Source organism: Coptis chinensis, chromosome 9 (assembly GCF_015680905.1).
Source record: "Coptis chinensis isolate HL-2020 chromosome 9, ASM1568090v1, whole genome shotgun sequence".
In the NCBI taxonomy this organism is placed as follows: Eukaryota; Viridiplantae; Streptophyta; class Magnoliopsida; order Ranunculales; family Ranunculaceae; genus Coptis; species Coptis chinensis.
The window spans coordinates 29,520,438-29,536,746 of record NC_141464.1 but is presented as its reverse complement, the minus strand read 5'-3'; the positions used below and the strand labels follow the sequence as shown (position 1 = coordinate 29,536,746).

Below are 16,309 nucleotides of genomic sequence, written 5' to 3'. Positions count from 1 at the left end.
CAACTTTTTGCAGTAGCTTTATAATGACGTACACATGTTATTCCATACCTCGTTTTGTGTAGTCTCTCTATGTATTCAAGACATGAGAATCTCACAACTCCGTATAGTCCTCGATCTCAGCCCATTTTTTCGTATTCCCGTTGATTTCTATAAAACCAAGAAAATAGACTAATCAAATGCACTTGTATTAATTAACTAGACAATATAACATAAATATGGACTTACATGTGTAGCGTTTATGTGCTTATCAAGTAACGTAGAGGAACTACAAAAAATAATTAGAATGCTCATCACCCGTCCTGGGACCTGGTCAGTCTTTCACTACTTACAACTACATATCCTGAGCTTTGAGCCCAGGCCTAGATACATACTAGAAACTGTGGCACTCGTTCAATGTAATTACTCTTCTATTTGCAATCTACAAATGACTAATTTTTACTAAATTCCCCTGTGAAGGGAAAGTTCAGTTATTCTAAACAATCGTTGTGCCACTTGAACAACAAGAATTATGACATCAAAATCAGCACTTTTAGAAGTCATGTTTGCCTCTTGGATTCAATGTAAGTGATACTCACTATAAGATACCTATTAGTGCCTCCCCTGTTTGTGACTATATCAGCTGTCTTTTGAAGCCAAGACTGGTAAAGGGGACCTGGGATGATAGTTTGTTCATAATCCAGCTGAGGATGAGCCGCTCTTGGTTGTACTTTCTTGTTTGCCGCTCTTGGTTTCTATTCATTTGGTTGGGCCTAGACATAGAAAACCATATGCATTTAAGTACAGAGTTAATTTCACATTATCTTTACATTAGCTACGAAAACATGATAGTTAACTACCTGTTGGGCTTCTTCTCTACTCTCATCAGACTGATTGTTGTTCTTTTATTCTGGAGACACATGATTGTTATGGGGTTCTGGAAACAGATCTTGAATTTCATCTACTGAAAAAGGAATAGTACTTTTAGTTATTCCTACCAATTAAGCCTTAATTTCTTAACTTGGGTAAGAAGGAACATAGGTCAAATTCCTTGCAAGTCATTAAGGAGCATGTATATGTTGTTTTCCTACAAGACAAAAGGCGTGAAAAATGGGATAGTATGAGATAGTGATGGTGAAAAATATGCACTTAGTTGATATTAGCATTTGTTATGACTAAACTATTTGATACGCTGTAATGACCCGGATTTTAGTAACGAGTATTCTAGTCATTTTTCATTCTATTTCAACATTTATGTAAGAAATTATGCGTTCGACTTGTCTTGTCATAATTGATTTTGATGTAGACTTGCGTAGTTGTTTGAATTGGGCTAGTTAAATTGTTAGACTTGCCATTTTATTTTATTGGGCCTTTTCTATTAACATTGCGCATGTTCTATTTTTGGGCTTGTCTTATTATATTGAACTTGTTTTGTTATTTGGGCTTATGCTATTATATGGTGGGCTTGTATATTGGGTTTGCTCCTAGTGTCCTACGTAATGGGTTGGGGTGATAAGGATCTAATTGTAGTAATTGGTTAGAACATGACACCTATTAAATTGGCAAGTACACCTATTGCTTAGATTTAAGCATGACGGGAAAAAGAGAGAAAAAAGGGGTTACGCCTGATGAGGGGCCGCTGGGTTTCTACACTTAGAAAAGGAAATTTATCATATTGCCACCATCGGACTCATCATTTTGATTCCAAAAAAAAAAAAAAAAAAAAAAGGCGGCTAGAAGAAAAGAGGGGGAATCTCACCTGATATCTATCATCCCTTGATATGAACATAGTACAGAAGTTTCATGCTGGACTTGCTTAATAGGACCATCAGGAACTAGTGGTCGTACCAGGGCACTCTACAAGCCGCTCCGGCCGTTGCAGGCCATTTGCTTGGACGTGTCAAGTCGTCTCCAGCAGTTACATGCCACGTGCCAAACCACCCACCGTAGGCCATTTCCTGTTTACTATTCTCTTATCTAGTTAATTAGTTATCGTTTGATTTTTCTCGCGTGGCTATATATGTTAGTTAGATTAGTAATGAATTAATCTTCTTTTATTGGTATTGAGATTTTTGTTTGTTTGCTTGAGATTCAGGAAAAACCTCGAATGAGTAGAAGTGAAGTGAAATACCATGTGGAATACGGATTCAAGATTGGAAATTGGTTAATTAGTGGCGTTACATAATTAGAACATGAGTGAGGAACCCATACCGCCTTCCTCATTGGAAATGGCTAAATCCATTCCTATAGAAACACTCTATCAATAGGAGAACTACGATTGACGTACTTGATCCCTAAATGGGTATGTAGGCAGCCACCCGGTTCAGCCGCATCCATAGGAAAACCCCCACCCCTTGTAACAAAGAAACCGGTTATTCTATCTATGTTATTACTATTTAATTTGGTTTTAACGTATGATTCTACGTGTTAAGCATGATCTTAATCTCGTAGTACGTAATATCTAACAATAGTTATTAATGTTGATCATTTAAGTGTGTTCTTAAATATTTGTTCAATTAAGTTAGCATGCGGGGTATTTTATAAGAAAAACGGTAAGCCAAACATTGCTAGGTAGTTGAAAGGTAAGCCGTTAAATAAATCTTGTCAGCTGTTAATAAATTTAATTCACATTGATTATTATATACTGGATAACCATCTAATGTTGCGTGTTAGAGAGTGTTCACAGGGACGAACAGGCTCTTTATAAGACAGAGAAGGCATACATGCTTGTTAAGAAAACTTTAACGTGCAGCGCATTCTGATTGCTACAGCGGTTCCTTTAGCTATGTCTTTTAGTTTTAAATTGATTTCTTTTAAGTTGTTTTGTAATAATTTATTATTTCTTTATTGTCTTTATTCATGAATCCACCTTAGCATGCATGGTTTCGGGGCACTGCAGCTATTTGATTTAACTGGCATTTGTCGAGATGGTTAAGTAGCCAGTGCCACGAATCAATAAATCTTTCAGTAGTTAGGTTTACAGCTGAGGTTTTAATATATCAAATGAAAGTATATTATTTGATTTTCAGGTTATGACAGGTTTTAAATTTATGAAAGGTTGGTAATATAGAGGAAACTCTACCGAATTTTTTTTAGAATGTGATGTTCAGAGGTGTTATGTTTTAGTTTGAGTTTGGACTTGTGGGAGTCAAACCCGCTCACCTCTTGGTTTATTAATATGGCCTATTATATGTCAAAACGACCGGCTCGGAAAGAGCTTTTTAATGATTTAAGTCTTGACCCAATCAGAGCAGTAAAAATGGATAAAAAAATGTGTTATAGTAAATTCGCGTAGAGAAACTCTTATTGGACTTAAGTAATTAGGTTTTGGGCTTGATTTAGTAGCCCAAAACACAACTCCAAAGCCCATGCACGAAATTGTAAACCTAACCCTCTCATATATAAAGAGGGTTAAGGCTAAACAAAGTTTGGTTACTCCCCTCTTTAGTTTAGTTGTAAATTATGGTTCTCTCTCTCTCTCTCTCTCTCTCTCTCTCTCTCTCTCTCTCTCTCTCTCTCTCTCTCTCTCTCTCTCTCTCTCTCTCTCTCTCTCTCTCTCTCTCTCTCTCTCTCTCATTAGATAATAAATTAGTTTTCTTCTTTAGTTTTAAAACCTTGTTATTGTTTTATTAGCCTAGCCACCATTAGCTCAATTCAAGTTATCTTTAATAAAGTAGTTCTTCATTATGTTTTCTTCTTTCTATTATTATGTCAATGATAGTCCCATGAATCAAAGCTAAACTCCCATTAGAGGGAGTTTGAATGAAGCTTTGAGAGAACTTGATTTGTTAGTATAGATTTGTTGTTTAGGGTTTTCAGTTTAGATTTTTCTTGACTTAGAGATAAGAAGAGTTTAACCTAAACTAGAGAATAGTGAGTTTGCCATGAGAATGAGAACAAACTTTCTCTCATGCTAATTAGTTTATGACTAGATATAGTATAAAGTAATTAGGGATCATTAAAGGTCTAGTCTTTATATTTTAACCTTGTGTGAGAATATCTAGACTAGGGTTTTCTATACAAATCTATGCTAACATATTAAGAAATTAAAAGTGGATTTCAATCTCTCTCTAGTTTTCTCCATATTTGATTCATCTATAAATAATTACTTTAGTTAATATTAGTATAAGATCAATTGATAGTATTATCTCGTAGTATAAATTCACATCCATAATTATTGCTCTCACCATTGTTTCCTTGTGTTTGATTAATTAAATTCTATTTAGTCTTGATAGATTAAGAGTGGAACGATTCCATACTTTATATATTATATAAATATATGTGTGAGAGTAGAAAATAAAATAATAATAAAAAAATAATAATTGATAACGTAAGAATAAGTTAGAGAAATCTAGTTGTGTTTTTATGGGTTATCAGTCACTTTCATATCCCTGATTAAATGATCAATTCCAAACTAAAATTCCACTTTTCTTATACATAAACACCAAACACAAACTATACATCAAATTTTACTCGAAACATCAAATTTCAAACTTAACAAATACCAAACACAAATTCCAATTTTCAATTAATTACATCAAATACCAAACAAATTCCACTTGAACATACATTCAAAACATACCAAAATTAAACAAGTGTCATCCATATATAAAATGAAACAAGTGTCATCCAAAAGACATCAACATACATCAACTTGAAAAATCAACTTCCACAATTGTAAGCCGATGTGTTCGACCCCTTAACTCTCTTTTTCTCAGTTTCAGGCACATCACCGTGACCCGAAGAGGAACCGCCGCCGCCAAACAACTTCTGCACACCCTTGAATGTAGTTTTCGCTACATTCTTGACATTCTTTGATCAAGGACCCATTGCCCTACAAAGAAAAAAAAACAAGTATTAGTATACTATAATAAGTTTAATCAAATGTAAATCAAATCGGATAATTCGTATTGGAATTTTTTTCAAAATATGGTGTGTCCATGTAACCTAGCTTCAAACACTCAACATAACCCTCAAATCATTCAAAACGATCCTTCCATGCACAATTCAAATAACTCAAAATCTTGTATTAACTCATACAACTAATGTACAAAAAATATTCAAAAAAAACAAAAACAAAGACAGTTTGGGCCATATACAAAACGACCTCATTAAGTCGTTTGGGGCATCTTCAAAACGACCTCACTGAGTCATTTAGGGCTTTTTCAAACAAAAATAATAATTCAGTTTGGAACTTCCAAACAACCTTGCACTCACCAAAATAACAACAAAAATTTGAGAGTACGTAATCGAAATAACAATAACAACCACACTCATTATTCAACAATAGACACAAAAAATTGAGAAACTAGAGTTGAATAAAAAAAAAAAACAAACAAAATTGTGCACTTGCTAAAATTGTTATTCGAAACTGGAGAAATTATTTTTTGCACCAACGAAACTATTCTTGCTTGCAATTCACAACGAAACTATTCAATAAACCTCAAAATCTCTTGAGTGTTCAACCAAACTCCAAAATCCAAACTCTCAATCTCTAGAATGCGCCCAAACACAATGTCCACAATGAGTGTTAACAACAATGTCCACAATGAATGCCCAAACTCAAACTCAAATTTTGTTTTTTTGGTTTTTTGGTGAGACTCACAAGAGAGATGATACCGGTTAGAGCGGTTACAAAACTTGTAACCGGTATGCATTGAGGTGTGTGTGTGTGCATGTGGGGGGAGGGAGCTATTTCTGTTGGACTTCGTTGTTAGGGGGTGTATTGGGCTATCTCTGTTGAACTTCATTGTTGGGCTTGGGCTAGAGGCTGCCCAATCTAATTTGGTGGGTGTAGGATACAAAACCCTTTTTTATGGAGTGTGCCCTCTTAGGCTGAGTCCAATGGATCCCTATTCCTGTAAAAGTGGAGTCAAAACAGGCGGATTTTACTCTCTATATATAGAGAGTAATATTGAAGAATAGAGAGTGTGTTCTGCGCGAGTTGATTTGGCGCCAAATGAAGAGAGTGCATTCTCCACGAGTTGAATTGGCGCCAAATGAAGAGAGTGTGTTCTGCGCAAGTTGAAAATTGTTTAAACTTTAAAGTGTTTAACTCGGTCCAAAGTTTAAAGTGTCAATTCCAAACCATTGGATCCAATTTCGTACTCCTTATCCTTAAAACAAGTTGTTGTTGTTGTTGTTGTTGTTGGGACACAAATGTAATAATAATTTTCTGATCGGGTGTGCCCTCTAAGGAATGGGGTGTGTAAGCATATGACGCATGACGGTTGTGTTCGTTAAGAAAAAAGAAGAAGAGGTAAATAGGTACTAAAATATAAAAAATAAATTTGAACCTGATGGAGATAATAACGAAAACGAAAATTGATCCGTTCGTATTTTCAATTATCAGTACGTATAAATCTCACACTATAAATAAACATCTCAAATTATAAAAATATCAAAATTTACATAGTTTCTAGGCTAGCCAAGAAGCCAGCAGCCTTGTTTGATAACATGTACAAAGCTCAAACAATGATACAACTAAAATTGGCAAATATTTTTTTGATGGCTTTGATAAGTATTGACGACGCAGACCCATGGGGGCTCCTCAGTTTTCCTCATAATCTGTATTTGCGCTGTGAGAGTCTGACACAACTTAACTATCACCTTTGTCTTCTCAAGTAGTACTGTAGTAGACATCTCTCGAGGCCTATGTGATTTGCCGTAGAGAGAGCCTCCTAAACACGACATCAACAGTTCGACACATGGGACAAGTGTCGTGCGAACCGAACCACGTCCTAACTCAATCTTGGTGAAACATATGCGTGCAACTCAAGAGCTCTAAATCCACTCCATTTAGTAGCGCATCGAAGCATATGGGACACCCGCCGTCTTCTGTTAACCTTTCTTCAACACATTGAAACTTCATTATCCCCTCATTGAACTCTTTTTCATTGACAACAAGAAATTCTGTGGCCTCTATGAAAAATGTAATCGTTAGCTTCTTCATATTATTACACTCCTCATATTTAGACTCTGCATCTACGAGAGCTTTATCAATCTTACGTAATATATCTTACTTGATATTATCCCACTTTTCTTGGCTAATCACCTTAGACAATGGATCCTCCGTTAGATGTTCATAGACATCATCATAATACTTATGCAAGTAATCTAACGGAACTGTTATCGAAAAAGGCTCTTGATGAATGCTAGATAATTCTCTTCTTCCAAGGCATGCTCGATTAATATCATCATCTCCACTGGTTGGCAAAAGTCTCACAAACATACGCAGGGGCGGACCCAAAGGAGGGCTAACAAGGGCTATAGCCCCCTCTAACTTTCTCAGGAAAAAAAATATATTATATCTATACTAACAAAACTGTCAAAAATTACTAAGGGGCTATTTGTTTTTTTGGGTTAAGTTATAAGAGGGTCTTATAAGATGGTCTTATAAAGTGGTTTGTTTTTCATTTTAAGTTCTTCTTACAAATACTTGTAAAAATAGAAAAAACAAATACATGACATCTTATAGATGAATATTTGACAAATATAACCCTACTTTACATCACATTTAACTTGACTAGATTAATTTGAAACAAGCGTATAGTTTGATTTTCGATTTCAAATCAATTTTGATAATTAGAATATCGATTTTAGGAAACTACCTTAATTGGCGGTGGTGGTAGTGGTCTTAATAGCACGGTGGTGGTGGTGGTGGTGGTAGTAGTAGAAGTGGTAGATGTCTTAATAGCACAGTGACGGCGGTGGTGATAGTCTTAATAGTACGGTGGTAGTGGTGGTAGTGGAGGTGATGATATTGGTCTTAATAGCACGGTGGTAGTGATGGTGGTGGTGGTAGTAGTAGAAATGGTGGTGGTTTTAATAGCACGGTGGTGGTGATAGTAGTAGTAGTAGTTGTAATAGTAGAAGCAGTGGATGTCTTAATAGCATGGTGGCGGTGGTGGTGATAGTCTTAATAGTACGGTGGTAGTGGTAGTGGTGGTAGTAGTGGAGGTGATGATATTGGTCTTAATAACACGGTGGTGGTGGTGATAGAAGTGGTGGTGGTTTTAATAGCACGTTGGTAGTAGTAGTAGTAGTAGTAGTAGAAGCGGTGGATGTCTTAATAGCACAGATTGGCGGTGGTGGTGATAATCTTAATATTACGGTGGTAGTGGTAGTGGTGGTGGTGGTGGTAGTGGAGGTGATGATATTGGTCTTAATTGCACGGTGGTAGTGATGGTGGTGGTGGTGGTGGTGGTGGTGATAGTCTTAATAGTACGGTGGTAGTGGTGGTGGAGGTAATGATGGTGGTGGTGGTGGTGATGATGGTGGCAGTAGTAGTGGTGGTGGTTTTAATAGTTTGGTGGTGGTGGTGGTGGTGACAGCCGGTGGTGGCTAGGGCAATAGAATTATTTGGAGAAGAAGATAATGAAAAGAGAAGAAGAGAGAAATGAGGCCCCCTTTTGGATGGGGGTGTTTGAGTCATTTTTCAAGTTATAAGACTTATAGAATTGAAGTAGATCTAATTTTGGTACGTACTTATAGAATTGGAACCTCTTATAAGACATTTCTAGTAGAATGCCTCTTATAAGAGGCAAAAAACAAACCAAAAAAATGTCCAAAATCACTAGGCCACATCTTATAAGAGGTTATAAGACCTCAAGGTCTTATAAGAGACAAAAACAAATGGCCCCTAAATATACTAACTCTATATACTATATCCTATGTAGTATGTACTAATAAAAAACATGGGCTTTTCTAATGGGAAGAAAAAAAAAAAAAAAAAATAAATAAATAAATAAATAAATAAATAAATAAATAAATTAATTAATTAATTAATATGCTAGTATGTCTCCTCTTTCCTAACTTGACTTCTTCCAAGAGTGGAAAAAGAAGAATAGCATTCTCACACGGTAAATATATATACTTAACAGTTCAGTATCTCTTTTACTCTCTTATTCTCCAAGTTCATTCTCAAATATCAAAAATTAAAATTAAAAAAATTAAAACCTAAAAAAAAAAAAAAAATCTTGTTTGTTTGTGTGCAATATTGCTTAGTTTCCTTAAGAGAAAAAAAAAAATCCTTGAAGTTTAAATTCAAAGTAGCCCCCCTTTATACAAGATCCTGGTTCCGTCCCTGAACATACGAAACAAACAAACATCAAACTCAATCTTCACATTCCTATCAACATTCTCTTCAATTTCCTTATTCCAATTCCCATAACTCCTTATAAAATCTAGTGCCATGTTCTCTGTCTCTGAATAATAATGTATCTAGTGGACGACCTCGCCAAGTATATATACAGGTGCGAACAGAGTTCTTTTAAATTCGGACTTGAATTCCAAATACTACACCAATCCTACCTACATTAATATCCATTCTCCCAAGATACTCATAGTGAGTCACGTCAGCAAATTTTTTAAAGTAGTCTCTACTTGAAAATTAATTACTCATCTTCTTAACAAAATAACCCTAAATTTGACCTGCTATCTAATTTAATATGAGTGCTGTATTAGGCGCCACTGAAATTAGATTGAGCAGCCTCCAGCTCAAGTCCAAACAACAAAGCCCAACTAAAAGCTCATTACACCCCCCCCCCCCCAAATCATCGGCGGAACCGGAAAAACCCCTTCAACTAGTCATCTCTATCGCGCAAAATCCTTCGACGTTATCGCGAAACCCTAACAAAAAATACCCAAAATCAATTTCGTGAATTGAAGCAATCTAATCCATAAACAATCGCAAAATTACAACCTCACAACATAAACAATCAAACAATCTATTGTTTATTATAAGAACTTGAGCAGGTTAGTTCGAAATTTGATGGATTGAAGAACTTGAGCAGGTTGGTTCTTCGCGATTGAACTGATTTAGTTCTTCTCACAACAACAATCTCTCGAAATTTGATGGATTGAAGCCCAGCAACAGGTTAGTTCTTCGCAAAATTTGATTTAGTTCTTCATCTTCTGCACCTGCATAGTGAATGCAAACACGAAATTGACTGTTTTTGATGGATTAGAAGGAAAAAAAACACAAAATTTGATGGATCCAAACACGAAATTTGATGGATTTGATGGATTAGTTCTTCATCTTCTTCATCTTCTGCATCTTATTTTCTCTTAAATTTCACGTCAATTAGAAGGAAAAAAAATTATATGTAGAATGTTTTAAAGTGTTGGCTGTTTTTTGTTTATGCAGTTTGCATTTTTTATTTGGGAAGAATTTTGAGCGTGCAACTAGAATAGTTGATCAAAGAGGTGTTAAGAGAATTTCTGGTGAACCCAGTGGTTGTTGCGTTTTTCAGGTACATTACATAAATCTTAACTTTTGTTTTCTCCAGTTTTGTTGTTTGTTTATGATATTATGATGTTTGAATCTTTGTGTTAAGGAGAAGTAGTTGGGTTTCTTTACAGTTCATGAGCTTTTACTTCCTCCCTTTCTTTATGACCTTATTTAATCCTATATTCTGCTGCAAGAACCATATTCCAAGTGATGTTGTACACTTGTACATATTTCATGATCCCAAGTATTCCACTTTATCATGTTAGGCCGTTCCAATTTGATTAGACTTAGAGACTGTAGATGATTGTCTAAAGCATCGATGATAAGAGTGTATATAAGTACCTAGAGTTCTGTTATTAGGTACTTATGGTTTTGGCTTTAATAACACATAAAAGATAGCAGCTATAGCATTTTGTCAATGTAACCTAGTTCTGAAGCAAATAAGAGAGGGAAACTTACAGTTGACGTGATTGGATTGACCATGCTACCTCCATGCAGAGATTCCGGATTTGAGTGTTCAAATGAGGTAACAGGAAGGAAAGATGTTCTCCAAACCTTAGGAATAAATATCTTGGTAAGAGATGATATCCTTGACACAATAGACTTTTCTCGAACTCCCGCAGACGACGCACCTACTTACAAGATGGCAGCTTTTTCTATCTCTGAAGTAGTATTCCTGAACTTGAAACTAAGTCGCGGCAATAAACTTTTTATGGATGATTTAGCTCTAGATGTGGAGGGCAGGGGGACTCACTTAATCTAGCGAAGTAGGGACTCTTTGGGGGCAAATTTTTACTTGTGGCAGTTGGGCTTCTTTGTTGGGGGCATGTCTATTTTCATAAACTCTAGAGACAGAGACACCCAAAGTTCTTGGGGGTATATCTAGGTGGAGGGTTTGTTGTCTCTGTTGTTGACCCAATCTTCTTTCCTCAGTTATTCTAGTTATATCTTGAACCTACCAAAGAAAAATAAATGCAACAGAGAATTAATAATATATAGAAATAACACTACAGCTTTTCAAAAAAATTAGCAAACCAAATCATTAGGCGAGTCACACTTTGTCCCTACACACTTGGTGGAAGTGGTAACCCCAAGTGTTATTAAAATGCTATAGCTGCTATCTTTATGTCTAGGCACATGCATGTAAATATTTTGTAATTTCTAACCATACAAGATGTGGTCACCAATTATATTTAGAGTACTCTTTATGTTTAACAACTTCTAAAAGGGGTAGAGGTATGCAACTTGGTTGAGGTATGCAATTTGGTTTATCATAGATTCTACTTAGGAGATCATGCCTACAAAAACCAACCGTATCTATGCTTTTCTAATGGGACCAATTCAATGACAATGAGTTTGTTTATATATACTACTAAAAAAATGATTTTTTGCCGCGACCAGTTTTGGTGGCTAAAAGTCCAAAATTCGTGGCGAAATGTGTTTTGCCACAAGAAAACGTTTGGCCACGCTCGAGGCAAAACAAGGCGTGGAAAGAAGTTTTTTGCCACGGCTTTTCCCACCGCTGCAAAAGAGTGAACATTTAGCCGCGGCCATGTCGTGGCAAGACATTGTTTTATATTTAAATTAGTTTTATCTTTTAAAATAAATACATTTCTTTTTGCCGCGAGCATAATTGCTGCAAAAAATACTTTATTGCCACAGCTGCAGCAAAATGTTTGTTTGTTTGTATTTTTATTTTTTATTTTTTTCCCTAGAGTATTCATATATAAAATTATAAACTACTTCAGAGAAGAATTCAAACATAAAAAATCTCACATTTCCTATTAAATCAAATATTTCTTCGCTACAAAATGTCATTGAATCCATAAACAACTTGGTCCAAAGAAGAACAAAAGGGAAATATATATATATATATACTATAAAACAAGCTTCAGTCCTTTTCATGTTGTCAATTTGTCATGCACACGGCCACTTCATCATATGGCTTAGTCTTTCTAGTCAACCATTAATTAGATCCCAACTGAGTGATACTCTCGTCTTCTTTACACTGCAACAAGTAAAAATAACACATTAAGTTTTAGAGCAACAATCAAAAAAATAATTCAGAAGTAAGTTTTAGAGCCACATTCAAAAAAATCAGTAACAAGTTTTCAAAAGAACATTTTAGCAACTTGAATTAGCCCACTCATACACATAGAATTGATAAAAGAAAACCATCAATTAAACATTCATAATTAAGTATTCAAAACGTGACATGCATGTTGCCTGAAAAATCAAATAGAAAAGGAAAAGGAAAAGGAAAAAGGAAAAAAGAAAATATATAAAATCTAAAGGTATAGACAATGCAAACGGCGTTCCAATGCAAGTCTGCCCTAGATGCATGTGAAATCCAAAGACTTAGTTCCGACTAGCACAAATCAGTCTCTCTTACCTTCTAACAAAAGTGTCAACCACCACAATAAATGGGCTAAGGTGGATCATAGTCAAATGATATATGCAAAAAGGACGTGAATTATCTTGGAAATCAAGTAGCTAGGACTTGTGTATATATTAAAACTATAAATGATATGTTTCAAGCAACTAATAACTGAACATTAGCTGCGCGCGGGTGCATTCCCTAATCTAATAGACACAAGTATACCAAAAAAAAAAAAAAAAAAAAAATTGCAAGTCTAGGAGCACTTCATCTCAAGTTCATAAGATGATAATTAAGAGAGCTTGAAAACCACAAGGAATTAGATACTAGTTGACACCCAAATAGCATATGTTGCCATAAAATCATCAAAATAGGATAGCGTTCTCACCGTAGAGAATTTGTAATGCGGTGAAGGAGAACATTCCAAGTAGTGAACCCCAGGACCGTCAACCTTATCAAAGTGATCCTCAATCAAAAGCATAGGCATGGCACATGTGTTAGTGAACCCTTCAGCTTGCAGAACCTTATTTCTCGACCATGCTTTCCATATAAGCTTCATAACCTTTGAGCAAAAGAAAACCATATAAGGTTCTTATGATATTATAATTGTACACGATTACAACAACTATCAAAACTAAGTACAACACCTTCAAAAGCTTTTCAAAACTAGACATGTCCAATTGACATACTTTTCATCAAACAATAAAGTTTATTCTCCATTCAGAGGGATGGTTGCATCCAACACTTGAGTTCAGCATTATAGCTTCAACTAGACTATAACACATTGAACCAGCCACTGTTTTGTGACTGTCAAACATTAGGAAAACAGATCCACTAAATATAAAAATCAAAAAGAAAATATGCACTAAGAAGCTAACACGTTATAAACTGTGGTATGCTTTATGAAACAGGGGAGCAGTTCTCGTTCTACTGTCAAAGTTCTAAGAATCTAAGAAGCCTAGTTCACTAAGATTCATACCATTACGTTGACATCAACTATAAGGACCGACACTTCCCAAATGACTTTAATTTAAGCACAAACAGGCACACATTTATAAACTATAGTTGGCTTAGCCTTGATCGCAGCATCAAACACAACCTTCACATTCTATTTTTCCAAAAAATAAAGAAGAAAAGTTAATAATCTCTACTTCTTAAGTTCAATACTACTTTCAGGAAATCATGAATATGCAAAGAAAACAATATCAACAGTACGCTACTGTTAACTGGTCTTGGTATTTTCTTATGCAATTCCAGAAAAAGCCTTATGACAACTTAGTTACAATAGCCAGCCCAGTTGCTGTAATCTAGTCAAGTCTGTAGAATTTAGAAATGAATTAATGCATGGCCAATCAATTGTTTGTCAATACTGTCCGATCATCAGGAGGTGTGCATAATATAAACATTGATTGTTGATGTTGACAATCCCAGTCAAGCAGAGTCCTAGAACCGCCACCTTGCCTCTATGCTAAGTACATTGTTTTATGGCGAGAATTGATGGCTTCGAGATCTGATTAAATTTGTGAGCAAACCTGCTGTGTCTTTGAGCTGCACTCAATATATGCCAATGCACCTATTTGCTTCTTCAGTTCCTGCATACGAAATATTTGAAAACACATTAATATAGATGGATAAGATTAAGCATTTCTAGGTACGTACTTCTATTGGCTAAACGTTCATTTTTGTTTTCAAACTATCAATCCTTATCAAACATAAAACACACCTAGGAGAACATGATGTTAGAACTTGAGGACTACCTGTGCAGTCAAAATTGTACGTGCTCCATATAGAATAATTAGAAATATCAAGAGAAGATATAAATTAATGCACCAAAGTTATGAACTTTACCTTTAGATAAGAAGAACGCACAAGCTTTAAACCAGTAAATCACACCTTTTACCTAGAATCATATAGATAAGAGAATAACAATTAAAGAAAAAAGATAAATTAAAACAATTATAATTGGTAATTTGAAGTGCGTTGGTGAAACTCTTAGCTTTCGGCCAATAGTATATTTACCTGGGCAGTAACTTAAAGAGTGAAGACCAATTGGTGGAAGTAGTAAAGATGGAGAACGACTCGTGGAAGTAATGGAGTAGTGAAGATGGAAATGAAACCCTAGCCTTGGCTTTTCTACTTTTTCTTTTTTGTTGTTGTTTGAGAATTCGGATTTTGGGTCATTTCAATTTTCACCAAAATAAAGGTGGGAAAAAACGAAACTGTCTGCTTGAATGAACTCATATTTTAGCCACCACACAATCCAGCTGCCACAAAAGGCATATCTAAAGTCGCGGCCCCAACTTAGTCGTTGCAAAAAGCTACACATCTAGCCGGGATTGGCTCGAAGTTGTTGCGAGACACTCACTTTTTGCCACGAAAGGATATTGTAGAGGCAAAAAGGCGCATTTTGCCACCATTTCTAGTTCCCGCGCAACAATCTGCATCTAACCACTACAACCATGGCTGCAGCAAAAAAGTCCGCCGCTAAAAGTCACTTTTTTGGTAGTGTATGTCAACCTACCACTAGCACTGAGAACTCTTCCCTGAGTCTTTGATGACAAAAATTGATCATTAATCCTTGTTATTGGCCCAAGAACTCCATTTCAACGACCTTGGATTAAACTTCCGATATTGTTCTAAACTTAGTGCGTAAACACAAGTTCCATTAGAAATTCAGTTAGGAAGAATTTGGTCTAAAAGTACTGGAATGTGCCGAAAAGTGTAGATATCACTGAAAATTTAGGTCTTTCTTGTCGGAATATAGAGACTTTTGGAAATTTTGTATCTGAAATTTTGAACTTGCACCTTAAAATAGGATGGCATTCATGGTATCAATGTATCATACATTATTGTAAGTCTTTATTAAATGTTTAGACTCTAAAAAGAGAATGGCTACATTTGAGCTTTTTGTCTCTCCTTGATAATACAAGTAGACCCACTTTGATTGAACTATTGAACACCACTAGGCAAGACTACAAAAGATTTTCCCTCAATGTAATTCTACCGCAATCTTTTGATTCAATAGCCCTAGCAATCTTAGCATTCTACCGCAGCGGCTTAAACTTTCATAGTGCTCATCTTTCATATATACCTAGTATTTTCCTTTAGGACCTGATGTTATAAGAGAAGATACTTTTACCATTTTATGATTAGTGTTTCTGTACATTCTGTTACTCACCTTTCATACTGCTTATGTTCTTGAGTCTTGACTAATGAGTAATGACCTTGATCACATGCAGCTTTTACGAGTACTTGTTTAAGGTCCGGATCTGAGGGAACAAAACTGAAACAAAAAGCATTATAGGTGAGAAGCTCTTTCTTCGGTTATCAAATTTCTTGAATGTACAATCAAGGTGGTTTTTGGATGGTTTCCCTATGCTTGACGAGGGGCGAGTCAAGTTCATTTTGTTGTAGAGTCCAGTCCAGTTATTTTGTTGTAATACTTGATGTACATAAATGACGATTCATACTGAAACTTGATCTTGTATATGCGGCTAGAAATTGTATTGTGGGTTGAATATTTTATAGGTGTGTTATGTACATATGGTTGTTGGAAGGATGTCATTATTGATTTCCGGTTATATGACAGGTTTAAGTATACCGAAAATGTTGACTAAACAAAGGAAACTCTACCCAAAATTCGATAGAATTTGGATAGTGTAACGCCTCATTCTATTTCTTCATATATACTTGGAGTTATCATAGCAAGCTTATAAGTATATTAG

The 16,309-nt window shown here is 35.5% G+C and overlaps 2 long non-coding RNA genes across 2 annotated transcripts; one reads left to right on the top strand and one right to left on the bottom strand.

Annotated features, from left to right (window-relative positions):
• Positions 1 to 9,525: 9,525 nt before the first annotated feature.
• Positions 9,526 to 15,894, top strand: LOC147475481 (uncharacterized). Its single transcript, XR_015208699.1, has 3 exons — positions 9,526 to 9,853; positions 10,124 to 10,229; positions 15,824 to 15,894. It is a non-coding gene; the product is annotated as an uncharacterized LOC147475481 (long non-coding RNA).
• LOC147475482 (uncharacterized) lies at positions 11,967 to 14,178 on the bottom strand. Its single transcript, XR_015209526.1, has 3 exons — positions 14,117 to 14,178; positions 12,973 to 13,146; positions 11,967 to 12,215 (listed from the first exon to the last, which is right to left on the bottom strand). It is a non-coding gene; the product is annotated as an uncharacterized LOC147475482 (long non-coding RNA).
• Positions 15,895 to 16,309: the final 415 nt, after the last annotated feature.